Raw genomic sequence first — 21685 nt, 5'->3', positions numbered from 1 at the left:
AACGCCTCACACCCCATTAAAGGTGGAGCACCCCGTCACACGGAGTTGCTACTATTGCAGACAAAGGAAAAAGCTCCCTAGTGAGGCTCTGAAAAGGAGATTGTGGAGTGTTGACAAGCTGACTTGGCAAAGAGAGTGTCCTAGACAGGCTTCTGTGCTTCCTGGTGGGTCTACGCTTAGTGCTGGTGTCTGGGAGTGACGTCATTGCCTTCAGTGGAACCAAGTTTATATCTACACATAGTCGATCCTCCAAAAGTACTTGTTGAGTTAATGAATCTATAGAAAGTTCCCTATGAGCCTGAATCTCTGCCTCTCAGGTGTTCATCTAGCAACAGGAGTCCTTATGGAATTTGTTCCAAAGAGTTTACCAGTAATAAACAAGTCCAGTCAACATCTCCCAGCTATGATGAATCTTGGTCCTGACATTGGACACTCTGCTGCTAGTGACAAAGTAAGAGAATGTCAGCTCTGAGTGTCAACTCTATCCTGTACCTGTCAACCCACTCACCTCACAAGTGGAAGAGAAAAGGATTAAGGTTGCAACATAACCTCCCCTGGGAAGAAGCATCACTGCTGCTTTTTGGTAACCTGACCTTGCCCTGAGCTGGTAAATGAGAATTGCAATTTGTCTAATGCATAACCAGTTCCCATGTAATCTCGGCAAAATGTCAAAGGGGGTTTTGAGACTTTCTTAGCATCACTTTGGTGATTAAAGAATATTCTCTCTTTGGGTAACAACACATTTTATGAGGTTAGTTGCCTCTCGCCTCAGGGCAATGTATTCCAACCCTTCACCTCCACTCCCTAACATAATGTTGACTCCTTGGATAAAAATACAAGGAACTTCTGTTGAATGAGCTAACTGCTGGAAATATTATGACTGCAGCTGAAAGAAATGAGGTGTGTACCACAGACCACATAAAACAATGAAAGCAATTTAAAGGCAGAATGTACACAGCAACTAGGAACAATTTTGCAATATCAAAAGCATATGAGGGGCTTCCCTGATGGTGCAGTGGTTGAGAGTCCGCCTGCCGATGCAGGGGACACGGGTTTGTGCCCCAGTCCAGGAAGATCCCACATGCCGCGGAACGGCTGGGCCCGTGAGCCATGGCCGCTGAGCCTGCGCTTCTGGAGCCTGTGCTCCGCAACGGGAGACGCCACAACAGTGAGAGGCCCGCGTACTGCAAAAAAAAAAAAAAAAAAAAAAATGCACATGAGTGGCCTGCTGCTTGCTTTGGGTGATGCTCTGCAGACCTTGGTGTTCTCCCAGCCTGGTCTAGGAGACTCTCTGCATGAGACCTGGACAGCTAGCAACTTCCATCTTCAAAATCAGCCTTTCTGGTGCCCGAAGACCGCGGCCACTCTGACTGGTGCCAGTGTGGTCTGCACTCGGGGTGAGCGTGGTCCGTGCAGCGTTTCCTGTTCTCGCCCCTGCGCCGCTGCAGCTCGGGCCTTGCCTGATGCAGCCCGACCATGGCTTCAGCTGTGGAGGAGCTACAGAAAGATCTAGAAGAGGTGAAGGTGCTGCTGGAAAAAGCCACTAGAAAAAGAGTACGTGATGCCCTGACAGCTGAAAAATCCAAGACTGAGACAGAAATCAAGAACAAGATGCAGCAGAAATCACAGAGGAAAGCAGAGCTTCTGGAAAGTGAAAAGCCTGCCGCTGTGGTTGCTTCTATTATCACAGATATACAGTGAAAATCAGCAATTATGGATGGGATCAGTCAGATAAGTTTGTGAAAATCTACGTGACCTTAACTGGAGTTCATCAAGTCCCCACTGAGAATGTGCAGGTGCATTTCACAGAGAGGTCATTTGATCTTTTGGTAAAGAATCTAAATGGGAAGAGTTACTCCATGATTACGAACAATCTCTTGTAACCCATCTCTGTGGAAGGCAGTTAAAAAAAGATCAAGACAGATACAGTTCTTATCTTAGGCAGGAAGAAAGCGGAAAACACACGGTGGGTCTACCTGACTCAGGTTGAAAAAGAATGCAAAGAGAAAGAAAAGCCCTCCTACGACACTGAAGTAGATCCTAGTGAGGGATTAATGAAAGTTCTAAAGAAAATTTATGAAGATGGAGGTGATGACATTAAGCGAACCATTAATAAAGCCTGGGTGGAATCAAGAGAGAAGCAAGCCAAAGGAGATACAGAATTCTGAGACTTTAAAGTCTTTTTGGGAACTGTGATGTGGAAATATTGATGTTTCCAATAAGGAAATGTTGGTGAGCTGCACACATAAATTTGACATATAACTACTTACACAGTCTAAGTAAAAGCAATGAATTCTCCATTTCCTACTGGACGATTCATTTAAATAAAATATGCTTATTAAACACTCCCTCCAAAGATGGTTTCCTTGGTAACTGGGTCATTTTATTCAAGAAAAGGGTAATGTTGTATTCTAGGGTGAAATGTGAAGAAGCAATGTAAAGAAGCCTAATGAAAATGCCACATTGTGTGTATTATTGTTCAGCTAAGAGGTAGAAATAAAAGTTATTGCTTGCCTTTCAGTTCCTGACATCAGCTCCCACCAATGTAAGAATAAAAATAAAACGTGAATTTTTGCATTTAAAAAAAAAATCAGCCCTTCTGGCCAGCCCTAGAGGGTCAGGTCAGCCATTAGGAACCAGAACTTTCCAACGCGGTCCATTTCCTGCTGATTCAGAAGAGGGGTAAAGGCAAGGACAATTTGCAGTTGATTAAGCACCCTGTGATCTGTGTTTTTCCTTCCGGTTTGATTCCCTCCCTGTTGCCCTTTTAATGAAGCACTTTGTTGAGCAAGAGCTCCATCTATGGGAGAAATCAGTTGCATTGATTGTACCCTTAACATCACCAAGATTATAATTTATTCACACTAGACCAGTGATTTTCAACTGGGGGTGATTTTGCCCCCCAGGGGACTTTTTTGGCAATGACTGGAGACATTTTTTGTTGTCATAACTGGGGTTGCAACTGGCATCTAGTGGTTAGAGGGCAGGGATACTGCTAAACATTCTGCAATGCACAGGATACCCACCCCCCATAACAAAACGTTTCCCGCCCTAATGACAAGGTGGAGAAATTCTGCCTGAGAACTAGAGAATTTGTGAAATTTATGCTTACAGATGGGCTCCCCAGGCAAATATTGATGTTTGATTTAAATCTTTTCATATTCCCTACCACTACTTTAAGCTTCTTATTTCCCCACCTTTTGTTATTCCCCATGGATTTGTCAGACTCTTTCACCCTAAGGTGTTAATGGCTTAGTACATTAATCTGCATCTGGGCTATTTGAGAAAGGGAACTAGAGGGAGAGGACAATACTCAAGGCAAAGAAATGAATCTGTAACAGTAGAGTTTTAGGAACTGCTCCCTAAATGGGATCCATACTTTGGGTTCAACCTATCCTTGTGGCTGATTAAGTAAATAAAACTCTATCCCCTTGTGTTCAAACCACTGTAGTTGACATTATAGTTGTAAAAGTCCTCATGGTATGAATACAGTGCTGAGAAAGATTTCAGTTTTCTTGGATTCTCCACTCAACACGTGCTGTTCAGCAGTCACCGTTCAGTTTACTAAGTGGGGTTTTGAAGAACTAAATACTAAAGGTCAGCTTCTGAGAGATTTTCCTTTTGTCCACAGAGAAGCACATGTACCCCTAGAGTTTATGATAGAGCAGATTTTTATAAAAATATAGCCTTGGGCCAGACTTTTCTGTCCTCTGAGGACTCCTCATTGTTGACTATGAATAAAACATTGAAGCCTCATGCTTCAGGACTGTCATAACCTCAAGTGCTTTGAGAGACCAACCCCTGCCCCACAGAGAGGAATCTTTGTACCACCTGTAGAACCTACCTATCCTATTCCAGGGAACCATACTCTAGCCATACTACCTGCAAGAAAAGCAAGGATAAGCCCATGAGCCTAAAAACATGAGTCATCTCTCTTCATCTACATGGGTTTGTCTCTCTCCTTCCCTCTCTAATGACTCAGCATTAAATTCATCTCATCAACCAGTGAGCACCTACAGTGTACAGCATGGGAATGTAGAGATAAATGAGAGAGTCCCATTCAATGAGATGTCCAAGCAAGGGTGTTGTTCCTGCATTCCCTGACTCCAGAACATTTTTCCATTTTGGCATCTGGCCCTGGATGTTGCAGTTCAAGGAAAAACAGGCATCCTTGAAAGTTACCTGTCCATCTATTTGGTCATTAGCAACAACAGACTAAGTATTAAACCCTGGAAGTCACTAAGATCTTGCCCAGGTTTTCTACACAATATCAAGATTTCTACACTATGACTGTACTAGGCAAAGAATATAGTGAGAAGTATTAGTGCATCCTAAAAATTTATATTAAATGAGTAATGATTTAATAACTTTCTTCTTCAAGTGCCATCAGTAAGAAATTGTACAGTTTTATGGGATACGATTTATTGGTACTGAAGATTGCCATGGTGCAGCCAGTTTGCTTTACAATGGTGTGTTAGTTTCTGTTTATAACAAAGTGAATCAGTTATACATATTCATATGTCCCCATATCTCCTCCCTCTTGTGTCTCTCTCCCTCCCCCCCCTCCCTATCCCACCCCTCTAGGTGGTCACAAAGCACCGAGCTGATCTCCCTGTGCTATGCAGCTGCTTCCCACTAGCTATCTATTTTACATTTGGTAGTGTGTATATGTCCATGCCATTCTCTCACTTTGTCACAGCTTACCCTTCCCCCTTCCCATATCCTCAAGTCCATTCTGTACTAGGTCTGTGTCTTTATTCCCGTCTTAACCCTAGGTTCTTCATGACCGTTTTTTTGTTTGTTTGTTTGTTTTCTTAGATTCCATATATATGTGTTAGCATACGGTATTTGTTTTTCTCTTTCTGACTTACTTCACTCTGTATGACAGACTCTAGGTCCATCCACCTCACTACAAATAACTCAATTTCATTTCTTTTTATGGCTGAGTAATATTCCATTCTGTATATGTAGCACATCTTCTTTATCCATTCACCTGTTGATGGACACTTAGGTTGCTTCCATGTCCTGGCTATTGTAAATAGAGCTGCAGTGAATATTGTGGTACATGATTCTTTTTGAATTATGGTTTTCTCAGGGTATATGCTCAGTAGTGAGATTGCTGGGTCATATGGTAGTTCTATTCTTCTTTTTTTAAGGAACCTCCATACTGTTCTCCATAGTGGCTGTATCAATTTACATTCCCACCAACAGTGCAGGAGGGTTCCCTTTTCTCCACACCCTCTCCAGCCTTTATTGTTTGTAGATTTTTTGATGACCGGTGTGAGATGATATCTCATTGTAGTTTTGGTCTGCAGTTCTCTAATGATTAGTGATGTTGAGCATCCTTTCATGTATTTGTTGGCCATCTGTATATCTTCTTTGGAGAAAAGTCTACTTAGTTCTTCTGCCCATTTTTGGATTGGGTTGTTTGTTTTCTTGATATTGAGCTTCATGAGCTGTTTATAAATTTTGGAGATTAATCCTTTGTCAGTTGCTTCATTTGCAACTATTTTCTCCCATTCTGAGGGTTGTCTTTTTATCTTGTTTATGGTTTCCTTTGCTGTGCAAAAAGCTTTTAAGTTTCATTAGGTCCCATTTGTTTATTTTTGTTTTTATTTCCATTTCTCTAGGAGGTGGGTCAAAAAGGATCTTGCTATGATATATGTCATAGAGTGTTCTGCCTATGTTTTCCTCTATGAGTTTGATAGTGTCTGGCTTTACATTTAGGTCTTTAATCCGTTTTGAGTTTATTTTTGTGTATGGTGTTAGGGAGTGTTCTAATTTCATTCTTTTACATGTAGCTTTCCAGTTTTCCCAGAAGCACTTATTGAAGAGGCTGTCTTTTCTCCATTGTATATTCTTGCCTCCTTTATCAAAGATAAGGTGACCATATGTGCGTGGGTTTATCTCTGGGCTTTCTATCCTGTTCCACTGATCAATATTTCTGTTTTTGTGCCGTACCATACTGTCTTGATTACTGTAGCTTTGTAGTACAGACTGAAGTCAAGAAGCCTGATTCTTCCAGCTCCGTTTTTCTTTCTCAAGATTGCTTTGGCTATTCGGGTGTTTTGTGTTTCCATACAAATTGTGAAATTTTTTGTTCTAGTTCTGTGAAAAATGCCAGTGGTAGTTTGATAGGGATTGCATTGAATCTGTAGCATGCTTTTGGTAGTATAGTCAATTTCACAATGTTGATTCTCCCAAACTCATTCTTCGAGGCCACCATCACCCTGATACCAAAACCAGACAAAATGTCACAAAGAAAGAAAACTACAGGCCAATATCACTGATGAACATAGATGCAAAAATCCTCAACAAAATACTAGCAAACAGAATCCAACAGCACATTAAAAGGATCATACACCATGATCAAGTGGGGTTTATCCCAGGAATGCAAGGATTCTTCAATATATGTAAATCAATCAATGTGATACACCATATAAACAAATTGAAGGAGAAAAACCACTTTTGACAAAATTCAACACCCATTTATGATAAAAACCCTCCAGAAAGTAGGCATGGAGAGAACTTTCCTCAACATAATAAAGGCCATATATGACAAACCCACAGCCAACATCATCCTCAATGGTGAAAAACTGAAACCATTTCCACTAAGATCAGGAACAAGACAAGGTTCCCCAGTCTCACCACTATTGTTCAACATAGTTTTGGAAGTTTTAGCCACAGCAATTAGGGAAGAAAAAGAAATAAAAGGAATCCAAATCGGAAAAGAGGAAGTAAAGCTGTCACTGTTTGCAGATCACATGATGCTATTCATAGAGAATCCTAAAGATGCTACTGTAAAACTACTAGAGCTAATCAATGAATTTGGTAAAGTAGCAGGATACAAAGTTAATGCACAGAAATCTCTTGCATTCCTATACATTAATGATGAAAAATCTGAAAGTGAAATTAAGAAAACACTCCCATTTACCATTGCAGCAAAAAGAGTAAAATATTTAGGAATAAACCTACCTAAGGAGACAAAAGACCTGTATACAGAAAACAATAAGACACTGATGAAAGAGACTAAAGATGATACAAATAGATGGAGAGGTATACCATGTTCTTGAATTGGAGGAATCAACATTGTGAAAATGACCATTCATATTTTTAATTCAACAAAATTTTACTGGGAAGCTGCTGGGTACTGGACACTATGCTGAGTGTAGGAGGTACAACAATGAACCACAAGATACAGCCTCTGTGGCAGTGAGACAGCTTTAGATGAATACACACCAATAGACATAAATTACTACTTGATATAAGTGAAATGAAGACAAAGACTTTAGGTGCTTTAAACAAGAATAACAAGATTAGATTAAATTTTGAAGTCAAGAACGTTTTCTCTAAAGAAGGGACATTGAATCTGAGACCAGAAAAATGAATGAGATCATTGTTGTCATTGTGTCAATTAATAGATCCTACAGCCAAATTAATTTTGAAAGCAGTTATATCAACATGTGGACTCATTTTTGACCTTATATTCTCATGTTAAACATTTACTCATTCTTCAAAAAATATTTATTGAGCACCTATTACCTTACAATAAATAAATACAAAGATACACAGGTACATATTTTAAACATACATGCTAAGCCCACATAAATCTCCCTCTGCAGGGGTGGGTATATATGTTAATGTAATTCCTGCTCTCGACGTCTCAAAAAATTCTTTAGACAAGCAGGGCAATAGAAGATAAATTATCCCGTTAATAAGCCTTTCCAGGAATCTTGCCCAGGAAGAAAATCAATCCCACTAGCTGCTGGTTGTCGAAATCTACCTTACTCATCTTGTTGCAAATTACATTAACATTTTCTCTCTTTTTAATCTTCTCACATTCTTCATTGGTTTATTTCACTTTTAATCTTGGACCTCTAGAGCACAAGGCAACTTCTCTGTAAATTAGAATGTTTCCATTACTTTAAAAAACAAAGGAAATGTTCAGTCCGAAAGAAGTTATTTATAGTTTTCATCATTTTAAGTATGAGTCTGACAGAACCCCCTGCAGAGAATCAAGCAAGACCTGGAAGTAAGGAGGACTTGGGTGGACTGCAAGGTTATATATCACAATCTAATTTCTCCCAAATATGAAGGCATATTAATGGGTTGAATCTAATGTATTAACCAAAACATGTTATAAATCTAAAGTGAACAATGTCCAGGGTATTCTACGTAAAGATCACAAGGTGGTATCATTGTTTTCGATTTCCATGAAAGCTTCCATTTCCACAATTTCTTTGAAACATGAGTGTAACAGATTTTAAATATTTTGAATTTAACTTGTTTAGAAAACTAATGCTAAAATAGAAACATTTGAACTATTGTATTTATAGTTTATTACCTCTGACTAATTGTTTTATGTCAATGTATGAAACCTTATATTTTTAAAAATGTTTCCTTTGAACAATTTAAGAACCACACTTATTTTCAAAAAAAAAAAAAATTATTTCGTCTTCCAGACGAAAGAACTGCAAAATGGACACCCTGTGGTAGACCAGGTAGAAAAGAGGAACCCCTTCCTCTGGGCTCTCACAGTCCCACTGCGGGAATGATGGCCTTCCCATTAGCAGAGAGTTGGTTATGTTTCAACCCTTGCTAGACACCCTCCTTCTGCCAACCTTGAGCTCTGCCCTCACCCTAAGGAGCACCATTCCTTTTCCTCACAGTACCTCAAAGATAGCAAAGATCGCAGAAAACAATTTAGCATTTTCATTTGTAAGCTCTTTCTGTATAGCAGTCTGGAACACTGGCTTTGTCTTAAGTTTAATTTTTGCCCCTTGGAATAGGTCATCTGTCCTTTTCAAATCTGACCACTATTGTATGTATAATGAGGATATTAATGAATACATATTCCAAAAGAACTTCTGTAAGGATTACATGAGATAATTCATATAAAGCACTTAGCACAATGCCTAGAACTTTGTAAGAATCCAATAAATCATAACTATGATTACTTCTGGTCCCTGGAAGGCAACTGTCTAAGCCAAGAAAGCAGAACAGCCAAAGTTTCATTTTCATTTACTCATACATCTTATATTTCAATCTCACCTACCAGTGAGGGTTCTCCATGTTTAAAATACAAGTAAACTGGAAAGAAAATAGCCATTGAGAGTTGTGACTTATATTATGCCACCCAGCAATATAATACCATTATACCAAGAATGCTCAAATTATAAATCCATCCTTTCTATGAATATTCTCTTCTAAAGAGGATTAAGAAAGCCTCTGTTACTTAGTCCATTTAGGCTGCTATAACAAAAATATCATAGATGATGTGGGTTATAAACGACAGAAATCTATTTCTCACAGTTCTGGAGGCTGGGAAGTCCAAGATCAAGATACCAGCAGATCTGATGTCTGGTGAGAACCCACTTCCAGGTTCATAGAAGCCATCTTTCTCTGTGTCCTCACATGGCAGAAGGGGCAAGGGAGCTCTCTGGAGCCTCCTTTTTTTTTTTTTTTTTTTTTTTTTTCCAGTACGCTGGCCTCTCACTCTTGTGGCCTTTCCCGTTGCGGAGCACAGGCTCTGGACGCGCAGGCTCAGCAGCCATGACTCATGGGCCCAGCCACTCCACGGCATGTGGGATCTTCCCGGTCCGGGGCACGAACCCGTGTCCCCTGCATCGGCAGGCGGACTCTCAACCACTGCGCCACCAGGGAAGCCCTGGAGTCTCTTTTATAACGGCATTAATCCCTTTCATGAGGGCTCTGCCTTCATGACCTAATCATCTCCCAAAGGCTCCACCTCCAAATACCATCATATCGAGGATTAGATTTCAACATAGAAATTTGGGCGGGGGACACATTCTATAGACACAGTCTATAGCAAGTGTTTTAGTTTTATTGGCACAATTCTTAATTTGTGGGAATATAACCTTGTTTGCTCTGCATTTCCTTCTGTTTGGGGGCTGTATACTCAGAATTTGAGTTTTAGGAGATGCTCAACCCTCTAAAGCACTTTCCCATCCAATTCTCATAACAAGAATTTATCCATTTCCTTAAATCTAGATCCCACACTTGACAGCCTTTTCTTCCCAAACATTCAAAAAATTTCCAAAGCAGTATAGGCATGTTCTTCAATGATTCCTCTGACTTCTTCCTCTGCAATTAAATCCTCTTTGTTCATCAGAGTTGAGGCCTTAGGAGCAATTCTCCTATTTGCTTCTCATCTCTTTGGAAAAGTCAAAGATTTTTTTAAGAAAAGTTGCTCAAGAATGTATCAGACATTCTACTTTCAGCCCAATGATATGCCAGCAGATGGTCATGGGATTGAATTCCCACAAAGATTCCTCCTCTGGCCCCAGTTGAGTGACCTGCGTCTATGAAACATCTTCCATTCCCTCCATCTAGTCAAGCTACCTATGGTTTGCTCAACAATAATAATTGTATTACTCTCTCCCTTTAGCCACCCCCATGCATTTTCTGACATGCTTCCATTTTTTGGTTTTATAGATTTCCAAGCAGGTTATATATATTCTTAATTGTCTTAGACATGATTGTTTTAGTAGAATTTGAACTAGGTTAGATATAAAAAAGAACCCAATTGGCTTTTGTAAACAAACCACAGGAAGTGCAAGGATGCATAGAATCATGAGTTCAAATGCCATCAGAACTCTCTTTGGGTTTTACCTCTCCCTCTTTCAGCAGTGTTGGGATTCTGTAGTGAATTCTGTGATATGCTGCTTCCAGGACTAAAATGCTTATCCCCCCAATTGCCCTTAACTGTCAGCCATCTTCAGGAATTACCTTGACTAAAGAGTTACCAAGCACAAGTTCATGCCCACCTTTCAGGGCAACCCACATCCAATGACTAGTCTGTGCAGTAGTATAAAGGCTTGATCTCTTACCCTACCTCAGGATAACTTTGAAGATCAATCCTCCTTTCAGAGCTCTCCATGTGACCAGCCAAGTCCTTCACTGAGGGTACATTTCAGCTCGACATTTTGCGCTGCTCGATTCTGCTTTCTTTCTTTTTTTTCCACTATTGATCCCAAGAATACTCCCTAAAAAAGCTACAGCAAGCTAATCTCTGTCTCAGGATCTAACTTTCAACAGCTTCCCATCTTTCCATCTTTGAGGAAAGGGACTTCTATTTGCCAACTCTATCTTAACAAATCCTGAAAAGGACTCTCATTGACTTTTAATATTGTCCAATTGTACGGCCTGGACTGCCCTTGGTGCCCAGTGCTACCATATTGGACGATAAAGCTCTGGAGCAGTCACTATGGCCTGGTGCCACACCCTGAGGTAGGTGTCCATCTTTACACCAATGTCTTTGTGCAGTGAGACAAAATGAGGTACCTCCCATGTGGATCTCAAGAGTTGGAGTAGGAAGAAATGATTTCCTAAAATAAGTGAAAAGAATAAACAGAAATTGCATTGGGAAGACCCATGGGACCCTGATACTCTTCTTCCTCGCTTTGTGTGTCTCTGTTTCTGTTGAATAGATAGCCCCTTCCTTCACCTTATTCCAATCTTGAGTCCTAGCAGACTGTAGGTGATCATGTCCCTGTATTCTCAAGTTCATGTTGTTTGTTACTGACAGCCATATATTGCCACTGAAACATGTGACTACACGTTGATTTTGTTATTCTTCAAAAGGTATGGAAATTTCACCATATTAAATTACCCTAGTAAAGCAATATGTATTTTTTCTGTTCCTTTTGGAGATTTTCTCCAAAAGTTTGCCTTCCCCCGGACTTACTACACAGACTTGTGTTTGTTCAGGCCCATGAATGTTTATTTGTAAATATGGTTATATAACCATTGGTTATGATGTGTAGCCAGAATTAGGAGAGATTACCTTACTGCCTGCTGGCCCCAGATGGGTAATTATTATTGTAAATTCTGAACTACCCCCCAGTGTTTAACTGAATCATATCTTAAAACCTTTCCAAATAAATGTACGCAGGACCTAGGCACAATCCCTTAACTATCACTGGGGAGATGACTGGGAAGACAGGCTTAAGTGTATCCTGGACATTGAAAGGACTCTGTCCACACAAAGGAGTCAGCTGGAAGCTGAAGGAAGTTTCGGGACTGAGCCAGGCATCATGTTCTCTGAACATTTAGACCTCGATGAGCTGACTGCTCCTTTCTAAAATCAAAAGGATCACCAAAGCCCAAAGAGTTCAAGATTGGCCCTAAACTGAAATGCAAGGGAAATAAAATTTTAATCTTTGTGCATCATTTCACCCAATGGATATATTCTGCCAACTCATCCTTATTCTTTCGACCCATTGTTAATAGCTGTTAAATTATTTAAAAGTTAAATTTATTTTAGCAGATCTCAAAAGTATAATAAGGGGGATGTATATCTTATGTTAGAAATTTGGGGATTTGCTTCTGAAATTACATTGAATGAGACTAGCCCTGAGGAAAACAACAGAAAGAAAAAAGAAAATGCCACCAAAATCTTTAAAGCCCCCAATCTGCTTCTGATAGGTCAACTTTTCCAATACTAATAAAAATATTAAACAGCTCACATTTATAGAGTTCTTATTACATGTTAAGTATCATATAAAGTATTTCCCATGTATTATTGCATTTTTCCCTTAAAACAATTCTGTGAGGTGGGTAGATCCTTTACTTAGCGCCATTTTGCATCTGAGAAATTAAATAAGTTGCCTAAGCACCCCCGAACTCCCAGTTAGTTAATGGCAGGGGCAGGAATTGAAGTTGACCCCCAAAACAGGAGCCCTTAGCCACTGAGTTGGACTTCCTTTTGCCTACCCACATGGTCATTTGCCAACTTGTCTAAAGGATTGCATACTTGAAGGGTTTTGTTCTCTGTTTGGAAGATTTTCAGATCTATTGATCTAATAACTTGTTCATTAAAGTGGCCAAGATTTATTCTGCAGGCTGTGTGAAGCAGGTAAGAAGAGCAAATTTCCTTGAATGGGTAGCTATTCACCAAGTTTGTGTAATATGTTCATGTTATGCTCATTGGACTATGACAAAGTGAAATAAAGAACAATTTCTTGTCAGATTCTTTTTTCTTCTCTTTTTTGTTTATTGGTTTAATCCTTGAATTACAATAGATACTTAGATCAGTAATTTTAACATTTTGAGGTTATGGATACCTTTGGGATGGGTGAAAGATATGAAATATTTTTCTAGAAAAATTCCTATATTTGCATGTTTACAAAACCTATGTAAATTTTGGAAGATTTAGAAAAGCCCTAAAAGAACCCATCTGTGGAGTCTTAAGAATTTAAGGAACCCATTTTAAGTACTTCTAATTTAATAAATAAGCCCAAATTCCTCTCTTGTATCCAGGGAAGCAACCGAAATGAGAGGCCCAGAAAGCACCCTCTTCTCTCTCCACCTCCTTGGTTTCTCAGGATGAACCTCGGAAAGCACCAACCCCACCATCACAGCCATCACATTCAGGCATGCAGGCTGGGCCCTGAGCAAGTGTGGTTGGCCAAAGAGGCAAGTGGAGATTGAATACCAGTTTGTGGCTTGCTTGCTGACCACAAACCCTAGCACTGGACTGCATCCACCAAGAGTGAGTACCTTTTTCTAATTTGCACAAAGTTGTTTGTATACAGGCCGGCCAATGTACTACATGACCACCTACACCCTGGACTATGTGGCAACCAGAAATGCCCTGACTGTGGAGAAAGTTCCCCCAGTCATAACATCAAAAATCTCCTCACAAATATAACTGAATCACTTTGCAATAAAAATATTTTAACACACACACACTCACAAATTAACTCAAAATGGATTAAAGACTTAAATGTAAAACCTGGTACCATAAAACTCCTGGAAGAAAACACAGGAAAAAAATCTCCTTGACATTGGCCTTGGCAATGATTTTATGGATATGACACCTAAAGCACAAGGAACAAAAGCAAAAATAAGTGGAACTACATCAAATTAAAAAGCTTCTACACAGCAAAAGAAACAATCAACAAGATGGAATGGCAACCTACAGAATGGGAGAAAATATTTGCAAACCATATACCTTATAAGGGTTAATATCCAAAGTATATAAGGAACACATACAACTCAATAGCAAAACCCCACAAATAGTCTAATTAAAAATGAGTAGAGGCTACCCTGGTGGCACAGTTGTTGAGAGTCCGCCTGCCAATGCAGGGGACACGGGTTTGTACCCCAGTCTGGGAAGATCCCACATGCCGCGGAGTGGCTGGGCCCATGAGCCATGGCCACTGAGCCTGCACGTCCGGAGCCTGTGCTTCACAACGGGAGAGGCCACAACAGTGAGAGGCCTGTGTACAGCAAAAAAAAAAAAACAACAAAAAAAAAAACAGAGTAAAGGACCTGAATAGACATTTTTCCAAAGAAGACATACAAATGGCCAACAGTTGCATGAAAAAGTGTTCAACATCATTTATCATCAGGGAAATGCAAACTGCAATAAGCCATCACCTCACACCTGTTAGAATGGCTACCATCAAAAAGACAAGAGAGAAGTCCTAGTGAGAAAAGAAAACCTTTGTATACTTTTGGTGGGAATGAAAATTGGTACAGCTACTATGGAAAACAGCATTTTTTTCCTCAAAAAATTAAAAATTGAACTACTGTACGATCCAGCAATTCTACATCTGGGTATGCATCGGAAGGAAATAAAATCATTATTTCAAAGAGATAGCTGTGCCTGTACCCGCCCCCCTCCCCAGCACGTTCATTATAGAACAATTCACAATAGTCAAGACATGGAAACAACCTTCAACAGATAAATGGATAAAAAAAAAATGTATGTAACATACACACACACACACACACACACACACACACACAGATATAAAGAAATATATACACCAGCCATAAAAAGTCAACCATAAAAGAGAAGGGAATCCTGCCATTTGTGACAACATGGATGAATCTTGAGGACATTGTGTTAGGTGAAATGTCAGACAGAGAAAGGTAAGTACTGTATGATCTTCCTGATATGTAGTCTAAAAATAAAACTGCACTTCTAGAAACAAAGAACAGGTTGGTGATTGCCAAAGGAAAGGGTAGTGGGGTAGGGCCAATGGATGAAGGGGGTCAAAAGACACAAACTTCCAGTTTCAGTTCTAGGGATACAATGTATAGCATAGTGACTATTGTTATCAATATTCTATGGTATATTTGAAAATTGCCAAGAGAGTAGATCTTAAATGTTCTCGTCACTAGAAAAAAGTTGTAATTACATGAGGTGATGGAGGTTAAGTAAACTCATTGTGGCGATCAGTTCCCAACATATACATGTACCAAATCATTACTTTGTACATCTTAAACTTATACAGTATTACATGTCAATTATATCTCAGTTAAACTGGAAAAAATTTTAAATTAAAAATTTTAAAAACCTCAGTTCAACTGCTTACAGCTCCCTGCCTCCCAACCTGAAGCATTAGGCCACTTGGCATCTGAAACCTAGCTCAGTCCCTAAAGCCAGTCTCCAATATGCCCTAGAGCAGCATCGAGATGGTCATGAAATATTTTTATTTATGAATCCATTTTCATAGACACAATTTGCTGATGCTCATATTCTTCAGAATGCGTTGGCTTTGATCAGAAGCCTTTGGTCCTTTCTTTCCTACCTGCTTATTCATCACAACTTATAACTATGCAATATTTTTGCAATGCAAACCACATTCCCTCCTAATGAGTCACACTGGATTCCATTTTCCAGCAGTGGAACCTGCATGGTGAAGATTTTCATAGCTATTGTGGTCTTAATACAGTTCTTAACAGACTTCATCAGCTGTGAGAGTGCCAAAGATCTGGATCTGAGTCTTTTATCCATGTCACAAATATTTCTGAAACACCTACTGTGTATCAAGCATTGGAAAACACATTGGAGGATAGAGGTAAGAAAACGTGATGCTGTCCATCGTGGAAAGGCTATCATATGGTCAATGTGATTAAACTGGATATACAAGACCCAGGGGTTTCCTGGCAAGACCCTCTCAAGAAGACATAAGCCATTGACCATATATCTGTTGGGACCTTAACTCCTCTGGTTTGACTTGTGTAATAATAGCTTCATATTATCATATTAACAGGAAGAGTAACTTGGATGGTTTAGAGAAATCTGCCTAAGGGCAAGAGAATAATCCAGATGGCCTCTGAGGTCTCTTTTAACCATAATGCTGTAAGGCATTGACAGACAAGTCAGTCCTCTGCAGTTTTATCATGCTCTGGGGGGAGGAAGTAGCTGAAGGAGACTTACTGTTATTGAATCTACTTCTTTACGTTATAGAAATAAGACATGGACTATGTTGGCAGCCTGCCAATTCAAGACCACTACTTCTGGCCGAGTGAGGACCCTGTACTAAGCTTCAGGGAGGATGGGTCAGTAGCAGCACAGGGTTTCCCTAAAGCACCTTATTTTACACTCACATCTCATTCCATCTCTGCTTCCCCTGTGTCTGTCCCCTAACCTCTGCCGTCTTGCAGGCTTCCACTGTCTTCTGTTCTTTTTGTTTTTTTGTTTGTTTTACCTGTCCCTCCAGATTCTGACGTTCTGTGTTTTCATTACCTTGCACATAGGTTTGTGATGAGGAAATGGCTTTTTCGAGTTGCTGCCTGCGCATTTTATAGTATGACAACCCTGCTGAACATTTAGATAAGGACCTGAGTTTAGGATCCCCGCCCCAAGTTCCCACGTTGTTTTTTTCCCGGGACACTTTTAAAAATAACCACTTAGATTTGAGCTAGTGAAAAGTTAGAGACCTCTGTCCCAGCCACCTTATAAGCAGTAGGTGCTTGCTACCCTGCTCTCTATCTCCGTCTCCCTCCTGACCTGGGACAGAGGGCTGCCTTTCCACCAGCTCATTGCCCTGTTCCTAGGATCCATCAGTAATAAATCTTGTGACTTGACTTCTTTTGTGTGAGTGTACTGAAACTGTACCGTCAGTCAAAGTGGCCCCAGGGTTTTCACTTCCCCAAAGTGGGAGCTCAGATGCTGAGGGAGCTCCCTGCCGACCCCTGTGGGTGGCTTGTGACTCCCCACTCAGCAGGTCAGCATCTGCAAGTGCTTAATTTAATACACCAGCTACAGCCCCCAACACAGGGGTGTCTCTCTTTCTTGACTCAGGGTCCTTAGCACGGATTCCATGGATTTGCCTCTCTGACACACCTCGCTTCTTCCCCAAGGAGAGCTCTAGTAGACAGTCCCCCTCATTCCCTGGATGTGTCATAGCGTCTCTGGCTCTTATGCTCAAATGTCTGATATCATATTCTGGTACAAGTGATGACCAGAACGACAAAAACACACTGCAATTGGCTGTGACTGACCTATCCCTTAGCTGGGCGTGGCTGCAAATTCTACCCTGTTGGCTGTCTCCTTTGAAAGCATGATGGTTGTGAGTGCCTGTTACCATTTAATATATTCGCTCTGTGTGAAAATATCTTCAAGGTAAGAAAATCTTTGAGAGCAGTGATAAAACCTAATGAGTGAGCATCCCATTGTCTTTTGAATGAACTTTGGGCCTGGACCAGAGGCCCTTCTTAACATTGAGTTAAGACAGCTCCATGGAGACTTTGTCAGTTTTGGCTTGGGAGGGAAGGGGAAGTTATCACAGTGCAGCAGCCCTGCTGGCAGTTCTTTGTGGGGTGTTGATGCATCCCCAAGGCCAGTTTCTATGCCAATATTCTGTTATTTAGACTGTTGGTGAATTGTTCCAGAACAGGTCAAGCTATGCACACTTAGCATCATTTTTGACTGTTAGGGGCAGCCCAACAAAAGGAGCATTTGCTCTGGTCCAGGGACATAGTAAAAGGGGAAGAGGAGATGGAGAGAAACAGGGAAGCAGACCAACAACTGAAATAGCTCAGCGAATGACAGTAATGCAACGTTCCAAAAATATTCTATTGGGTTACACTTTGAATAATGACTATGTCTGGAAAAGAGAACAGTTAAGGACCATAAGCATTTATAGAAATGCTCCCATCCTGAAGAAAAGATGAATAGTTAGATGGGACTTTGGAGGATTATAGCAACAAATGCTGTCCTTTTCCATTGTAATCTTTTATTTGGAATTGCATGTAAGTCATTTGTGTTGTTCTTGGGATTTGATACTGAGACATATATACCCTGAGGTGCATTTTATGAGTGAAGAAAATAAGAGGATTTTCAATAGATATAAGAAAGGTTAATCCTTTTCAACTGAAAAGCTCCTGTGCCTGCCTACAGGACTTAGTAAATTTGGGTCTCTCTGAAGTGAATATTTCTTTCCAATGAGTAAGTGTAACCACCTTTTATTTCAGGTAAAGAATGTGAAGGTAGAATTTGAGGGATGTTAATTTTTATAATAAGCTCACAAATGACTGACAGTTTGGAGGAAAATAAGACAGGAAATATGCAAAGTTAGTTCATACCCAATGGGAAGGGATAAGAAAAATTAGAAGAAGAAATAGAACAATAATGCCTTGGATATGCAGACTGCTTTAGCATTTACAAAATACTTCTCTCACTGGAATGTAGACTTCTTTTTTTTTTTTTTTTTTTTTTTTGCGTTACGGGGGCCTCTCACTGTTGTGGCCTCTCCCATTGCGGAGCACAGGCTCTGGACGCGCAGGCTCAGCGGCCATGGCTCATGGGCCCAGCCGCTCCGTGGCATGTGGGATCTTCCCGGACCGGGGGCACGAACCCGTGTCCCCTGCATTGGCAGGTGGACTCTCAACCACTGCGCCACCAGGGAAGCCCTAGACTTCTTAAAAATAAGAAATTTGTCTTAATTAATCTTTGGGTTCTCAGTCTTTAACATAATGTCTGGCTGATAATAGGAATTCATTACGTATTAGCTTCATGAATATACTAAAGAACGGTTGAATGAAGGAATTCACTACCTCATTTAATTTTTGCTACAATCCTATGAGTTTGGGTTTATGTTCTTCATTTATATATGAAGAGCTCAATTCATATAGAGAGCAAATGACTTGTCCAAAATCACGTAAGTCAAAAGTAGAGCCAGAATTCTAGACCAAATTTTCTGTCCTTGGCTGGAGCATTTTTTTGTTTTTTTTACAGAAACCTCTGAATATGTTGTGTTGCATAGAAAAAGGGACTTTACAGTGTAATTAAGATTATGAACCTAAAAATAAGGATATTGTTCAAGATTATCTGGATGGGCTCAATCTAATCACATGGGTCCTTAAAAGCAGAGAGCTTCCTCCAGGTGGAGTGAGAGAAATGCAACAGAAGGGAAGTTGGAGAGATTTGAAGCATGAGAGGAGCTCAACCCACCATTGCTGGAGACGATCACATGGAAAGCATGAGGAGCAATGCAGGCAGCCCATAGGAGCAAAGACTGGCCCTCAGCTGACAGCCAACAAGGAACTGTAGATTTCAGCCATACATTCACAAAGAACTGAATTTGACTAACAATTTGGATGTAGTTGGAGGTAAATTCATCCCTAGAACTTCCATCTAAGAGTCCAATCCTGCCATAACCTTGAGTTAGGCCTTGTGAGAACCTAAGCAGAGGACTCAGTTGAGCCCACTGGACTTCTGACCTTCAGAAACTATGAGATAATAAATGGAAGTTTTTTAAAGCCAATATCTTTGTTGTGATTTGGTATGGCAGTGATAGGAAATATTACAGCTGATGAAAGTCATGTGGCCAAGCCCAAAGTCAAGGGTCAAAAAGGCCATTCTGCCTATCAGTTGGCTGTGGCCAATCTTAAATGTAAGACTACAGGATAGTGAAAAATTAGAGCCAATATTTTAAACTTCTCCAATAGAACTGAGGTGGAAGATGAGCATCTGTTGTCTAGAGGAAGTGTAGTTAAAATAATTGGGAGCTGGGGAGGCTATTAGAAAAACCTTTCCCAAGGTACAACAGCCCAGAAAGAAGAGATATTTAAATAAGTTGTTAAACCAGAGAAGTCACTGAGTGATTTTTGGCAAAGGTAGTTTTGACCTGAAACTGGTGTGGGGTGGCCTTTACATTTTCTCAAGAAACAAGGGACCATTTAGGGTGTGGTGGGGGATAGAAATTAATACTGTGAGATTAATATGCTGGGTGGGTGGGATCCTTAACAACCAAGGCTCCATCAGTTATTCACCTTTGTATATAGTTTGCCCCTTGAGATTTTCCCAGCAATTTATTAATGTATGTTTGTATTTTACTAGGTGGGTTCTAAATACTAATGCAGAAACCCCAGAAACTGTATGTAAGTTCATGGCTATGGTCCCCTGATTTAAAAAAGAGAAGCTTCTCCTTCTCTTGGATGGTAGTGGCATAAATTATTGTGATAGTGTCTCCCAAGGGCCCAGGGACATGCAGAAAATGGGATTTTAAGGAGAGGACTATTTTTGGCCTTTTCTTATTTCTGCCTTGCATCCATAATCCTGGCTGGCCGGGGCAGTGAGTCACCTAGCAACCAATGCAAAGGATACAGGTCCTGCATCTTCCAAGGAAATGGAGTTAATAATGCTTCTCTAGGGAAACCTCATTTGGAGACAACAGTTCACTATGGGTATGTGGCAGATATCCTACATACAACTCTGTGCTGGGCCACTTTTATTGGGTTTGCAAGACCTGGGGGTATTCAGAACAAAGCAACCTATCCCAAGATGTGTTCTCTTTATGTGTTGGGGAAATCTGTGTCCATTTCCACCTCTAGGAAAAATTAGCTCCTGTATCTAAGAAAACCTTTTCTCTAGTGGTGGGGAGGAATGGATAAGGGTGTCAGATTCTGAGTACATATGAATCCCAGCTCTCCTCCATCCTAACTATGTGACTTTGTGTAAAGTCCTTCATCCCACTAAACCTGACGTTATTAATCTGTAAACAAGGGCTATAAAAATACCCAGCTCACAGGCAGAGAGTTGTTTTGAGGATCAAACTGTAGCTGTTGTTAACACCACTCAAGGTCAAATAGAATGTAATCTCCTGAATTGCAGGAGAAGAGGTTTAAGGTTGACATAAAAAGGAGCTTCCCAGAAGAGTTACAAATCTTACAGTGAAAATTTATGGAAACTCCTTCCATGAAGACCTTTGAAAAAAATCCTGACTATAAAATTATGTGATGGATGTCTCTGGACCTTCAAGAATTTATATAGTCAAGTGACTGTCATCACATCAGAGTTACCACCTTGGGAATTTATATACTGATCCAAATGATATTGCTTTTGGGAAAACGCTGTTTTGTACCTCATCACTAAAACATCCTTCAGAGTGTGTAATGTACTCCCTTGACATCCCTTTATCAGGGATAGTTGTCATCTTTAGAGGGCTGATGTGACTTAGAAACAAACAAAAGTCATTCAGAGCCACTGAAGAGAGGTGGCTATACAGTGAAAGAGAATCTTAAAGGGCTCAATTGCTGACATTTGCACACATGGGCTCTAGATCATACGAATAGATTAGAAATGAAGATGACTTCTTATGGCCTAATAGGTAATGTTTTAGTTATAGATGCAGTGGAAATTGCCTTTTATTTCTTAGATGGCTGAAACACAATTGTTTACCATGGTCTTTGTCCTTTGTGATGAGTCTGAAATATTTCATAATAAAAATTCTTTTAAAAAGACTAATTTCAGAATTAAAAAAAAAGAGAAATCTAGCTTCCCCCAAAGTCACCTCTTCTCAGCTCTTCTCAGAGCCTCACAGTATGTTTTCCTAACTCCCTCATCATTTCATGATTTAGTCACAGGCAGTGACTAAAGAAGTCTCTTTTAAGTCTTCCAATTTCTAGTTCCCCATGTAAGTGA

The 21685-nt window shown here is 40.2% G+C and overlaps 1 pseudogene across 1 annotated transcript; it reads left to right on the top strand.

Moving 5' to 3' along the window:
- Positions 1-1476: 1476 nt before the first annotated feature.
- LOC307052385 (calcyclin-binding protein-like) lies at positions 1477-2168 on the top strand (annotated as a pseudogene). The gene has a single exon. The product of its transcript is annotated as a calcyclin-binding protein-like (transcript).
- Positions 2169-21685: the final 19517 nt, after the last annotated feature.

Source organism: Hyperoodon ampullatus, assembly GCF_949752795.1.
Source record: "Hyperoodon ampullatus genome assembly, chromosome: 4".
NCBI classification, from domain to species: Eukaryota; Metazoa; Chordata; class Mammalia; order Artiodactyla; family Ziphiidae; genus Hyperoodon; species Hyperoodon ampullatus.
This window is presented reverse-complemented; position numbering and strand designations above follow the sequence as displayed.